Below are 5,852 nucleotides of genomic sequence, written 5' to 3' on the forward strand. Positions count from 1 at the left end.
TCTTCAACCAAGTACTTCTATAAACCTTCAAGGAGTACGGTAAGATAATACAATACCACGACCTTTTTATACAAAAGATAAGGATCCAACTTCCGAAAATGACATCTATGAATGGAATATAGATGACATGACTGAACATCAAATTCTAAATTTAATGCATGAGATGACCTTAGCTGCCACTGCTTATAAGATACACCAAAATACAGACCACCAAATTCCTTAAATGCTAATTTCCAAGTTCAATGGAAATTTAAAAGGATGGTGGGATAATTGTGTATCCTCAAGTGACAAAACAATAATATTAACTGTCATTAAAGTTGAAAAAAGTGGCTCAGAATCAATCAAACACAAGATGTTGTTGCAACTTTGATTTACACCATTACCAAAAACTTTATAGGAGAACTCATCCAATTTCAAGAACGAAGTTCTAAAATACTTTCCTGAAGGAAATCAGACATGAGGATTTTCATGAGCAGCGGAATGATCGTTCCAAATTCCATTTGAAATTGAACACAAACAATTACAGTCACAAAACAGAAACTAACAGGTCATGCAACAACTAGAAATTACAGCATGCTGACAAGATAATCAAGGGATAAAATATACATACCTTTGAAGAACCATTCTTCAAATTCCCTCGATCAATCTGCCAGTAACTAAGAATAGCAACGCTCGAACAAAACGACCGGTACAACAACACGATCAACAGCACGAACAAAGTTTTTTATTTACACCATTACCAAAAACTTTATAGGAGAACCCGTCCAATTTCAAGAACGAAGTTCTAAAATACTTTCTTGAAGGAAATCATACATGAGGATTTCCATGAGCAGCGGAATGATCGTTCTAAGTTCCATTTGAAATTGAACACAAACAATTACAGTCACAAAACGGAAATTAACAGGTCATGCAACAACTAGAAATTACAGCATGCAGGCAAGATAATCAAGGGATAAAATATACATACCTTTGAAGAACCATTCTTCAAACTCCTTCGATCAATCTACCAGTGTCTAAGAATAGCAACGCTCGAACACAACAACCGGTACAACAACACGATCAACAGCACGAACTCAACGAACGGCCAACGATCAAGAACCCAACGAACGGCCTCTAAAACCTCGATATCAATCAAGTTGAGTGAGAACACCACCACAATAGTTACCTTGGTATTCTCGGTGTGAGAATCCAAGAGTTGTGGGCTCTGTATGATCTTGGTTAGAGAAAAGAGACTGGAGGAACAAAGATCGTGTAGACGATTGAGCAAGTGGGAGATGACACAGTCTATTGTATAGACGATGTGCTCAATCGTGTAGAAAGACGGCAGCCTATCGTATAGACAATGTCAAGCGATCGTTTAGCTATGATCAGCTGAAAGAACTATCGTATAGTTTTAGTCCATGATTGTTTAGTATCTCTACTAGCTACCGCTTAGTGAAACAATTTCACTTGATAGCTTTAACCGTGAGTTTTTTTTTTCGAATCAAGTAACATCTAATTTAGGAAATATTTTTCCTTTTATCTCACGGTTACTATATGATCACAATAACCTCCCACTCAATTGGTTATTAGAGAAAAAGAAATAATTATCAAATAATTAATTTATTATAAATAAATATGATAACCAACTTACCATATTATATTTATAACCTTATAGTTTTTAATATTTCATCTCATGAAACATATAAACCATAGTTTTTTTCTATTTTATGGTACTTAATGTAAATCATATTTATATTAATCATGCACTTGATATATCTCATACATCACACCAATTATATCATATATAATTGAATTTCCTCTTATCAATTTGAACATTTCAAATCAACTCCAAGAGCTGATTCTCAACTTGAATCCATTGAGTTACCAAGGGGACCTTATGGACCTGTAGCTTGAAGCTCCAACGGTACGTAAATAACTGACTAAACTCTTTAGTCACGGGATCCACCATCCGTTAACTGTCGGACACTTCACTAAAGACCGACAGCTTCACTCTCCTTACTGCAGATATATTTTGTGCCCATATCAACCAATCAACAGTGCGATAACCCTTCACAAATCGCTCATAAGTATAGTTGGATCAATTTACCGTTATGCCCCTATAGTTACATCTAACTCTTTAAGTACCACTAATCCCTCTAATAAACATAAGTCATAGGACTATGACTGAGTCCTCTCTTCCAAAGAAAAGTGTGGCCACTATGTTCAAGACCTGGAATCAACCCTTAAGGGAGCAATCTATCTACTTACCCCTACTTCGGGGAAGGAGTGAATTCCATCTTGTATAACTGAGTTCCCAGCTCCCAAATCAGACAATTACATAATAATTATTCCAATAAAATTTTACATACAATATCCAATCAAGTGGAAAAAATAGAATCCAAACTCGAACCCCAACATTATTCTATAAATAACAACCTCAACCAATTGATAAGACAAAACCTTTGTTTAAACCTTTTGAAATTTCGAATAAAGATTTAAAATTAATTATTTTTTCAAGTAAAGAATCTAACAATATTTTAGATAACATTAACCTTCAATTATAAAACTTAAATCTAAACTCATAAAAAGCATTAAATACATCAACATCAAAAGTTAATACCCTTAGTGAGACTTCGGGTGAAAATCATTATGACATACATGAACTAGAAGACAATTTTAATAACAACCTGGAAGAACAATTTCAGAATCTTACTCTTCAAAAGATAACAAATTCTAGATATCCAAAATTAAGAAATTCCAGACCTTCTCTTCCTGTCATGCAATATGAAGAAAGACAACAATTAACCCAGACTCAATATATAGGAAATGACATCTATGAATGGAACATAGATGGCATGACTGAACTTCAAATTCTAAATTTAATGTATAAGATGACCTTAGCTGCCACTGCTTACAAGATATACCAAACTACAGATCACCAAATTCCTCAAATGCTAATTTCTAGATTCACTGGAAATTTAAAAGGATGGTAGGATAATTGTGTATCCTCAAATGACAAAACAAGAATATTAACTGCCATTAAAGTTGAACAAAATGACTCAGGAATCAATCAAACACAGGATGTCGTTGCAACTTTGATTTACAGAATGAAGTTCTGAAATACTTTCCAATCTTACTCATCCAAAACTTCAAGATTTTAGATAGCACAAAGATGTTTTCTTAAGCAAAGTCTACACCCAAACAGACTGCAGTAATCAGTATTGGAAAAAAAAGTTCCTTTCAGGATTATCAAAATTGTTTGCTGAAAAGGTACTTAAACAATAAGACAAACTTATAATGGTATAATTCCTTTCGATAATCCAACCAACAGTGAACTAATTAACTTTATAAACAATGAAGGTTTAGTTTTATGCACAGACCTTAAATTGAAAGCAAAAATGAAAAATGAATTTCATAAGCAAAAGCAATAAGTAGGATCTTTTTGTATTCAATATGGTTATGAGAAAATACAAACTCCCTTGGTAAGAAAACAACCCAAGAAATTTAGAAATTTTTTTTACAGAATACCTTATAGAATCCAAGAATATTTTAAAAATAATCAAAACAAACGAAATTATAAATCAAAACAAAATAGAAGATCTAAAAATAATAAAAAGAGAAAAGAAATTACTTATTATAAATGTATCAAAAAGGACACATAGGTTCCAACTGGCCTATGAAAGGAAAAATTAATAGCTTAGAAATAGAAGAAAATTTAAAAATTCAATTATTAAATTTATTAACATCTTTAGATCCTTCCATTTCATCAATGAAGAATCCTCTTATGACCAAAATTTTGAAATCCAAGAAAATACTGATAATTCTAATTCTAAAACATCATTATCCTCTCGTGAAAATCAAACAGAAACATGTACATGCAATAAAACTATAAATGTCATTTCAAGAGACCAAAATTTTTTTTTTGAAGCCATTAGTCAAATTGAAGATCCATAAATTAAAAAAGAATATTTTGTAAGACTTAAAGATCTTATTATAAAATAACCTAAACAACAAATTTCCCAATATTACAATCTTAAAGAGATATTTTCTCGCTTCGAACCTAAAGTAAAACCAATAACTATTCCCAACCTTCAAAGAGAAATAAATACAATAAAAGAAAAAATATCTAACATTAAAAAAGAAAATTCTCAAATTAAATTTGAAGTTTTATCACTTCAAACTCAACAAATAATTGATCAACCTTCCACTTCTGAAAATCCTAGAAACATTAAAATTGATAACAAAGCCAATGAAATTTCTCATGAATCTTTTATCAATCTTAACAATAAAGCTCAATTACAAAAATGTTACTCTATTATTAATCGTGTCATAAATAAGGAAGACCATTTAACTTCTAAGGTCTTAATCAACTCAGGAGCTTATCAAAACTGTATACGATAAGGTTTAATACCTACCAAATACTTTGAAAAAACCTCAGAAAAATTACATGGTGTTAATGGTCAAAGATTACAAATTTGCTACAAACTCTCAAATGCACATATTTGCAATCAAGGATATTGTTTTAAAAATACTTTTATATTAGTTAAGAATTTAGATGAAGAAATAATATTAGGAACTCCATTTCTATCCCAACTTTATCTATTCTTGGTAAATGAGAAAGGAATAATTTCAAAGATTTTAGATCAAAATATTACCTCTAAATTTGTAAATCCCATATCCACTAAAACAATATATTCTATTCTAACATTCCTCAATATCTAAAACTATTAATTCTATCAAAAGAAAGATACAACAAATACAATGTCTAAAAGAAGAAATAAATTATAAAAGAATTGAAAAAAAAAAACTAGATGATCCTTATATTTAAAACCAAATTAATTAATTAAATGAATTAATTGAAAAGAAAATATGTGCTTCTATTCCTAATGCCTTCTGGGAAAGAAAGCAATATATTATCAGTCTGCCATATATTAAAGGTTTTCGTGAATAAAAAATTTCTACCAAAGCAAGACCTATACAAATGAATATTGAACTATTAAAACGTTACATTCAAGAACTTTTAGAAAAAAGGACTCATACGACCTAATAAATCACCCTAGAGTTGTGCAGCTTTTTATGTTAATAATCAAGCAGAAATTGAACGAGGAGTGTCTCGTCCGGTAATCAATTACAAACCTTTAAATTATGTTTTAGAATGGATACGTTACCCTATACCAAACAAGGACTTAATCAACTGAATAAGAAATGTCTTAGTCTTTTCAAAATTCGATATGAAATCTAGATTCCGGAAATCCAAATTGCTAAAATAACATTCAATGCTTCATTTGGACAATACGAATGTAATGCCATTTGGACTAAAAAAATGCCCCTTCTAAATTTTAAATATAATGAATGACATTTTTAACCCATATCAAGAATTCACAATTGTTTATATTGATGGTGTTTTAATCTTTTCACAACCCATAAAATAACATTTTAAATATTTAAAAATCTTTTACAAAATAATTAAACAAAATGGTTTAGTTGTTTCTTTACCTAAAGTAAAACTATTTCAACAAAAAAATAAGGTTATTAGGATATGCTATTTTTCAAGGAAAAATAAAATTTATTTGAAGACCGATAGAATTTGCTAATAAATTTTCAGATGAAACCACTAATAAAAATCAATTATAGAGATTTTTAGGTTGCTTAAATTATATATCAAACTTTATTCCAAATTTGAGGCAAACATGTGAACTTTTATATAAAAGACTTAAAAAAGCTCCCCCTCCATGGACTCATCAACATACATGCATCATTAAAACTAGCAAATGTCTAGTCAAGAATTTTCTATGTTTATCCATCATCAACCTACATGCATCACTCATTGTAGAAACAGATATGGTGACATTCTCAAATAGTCCATCAAT

Source organism: Benincasa hispida, chromosome 9 (assembly GCF_009727055.1).
Source record: "Benincasa hispida cultivar B227 chromosome 9, ASM972705v1, whole genome shotgun sequence".
Lineage (NCBI taxonomy): Eukaryota > Viridiplantae > Streptophyta > Magnoliopsida > Cucurbitales > Cucurbitaceae > Benincasa > Benincasa hispida.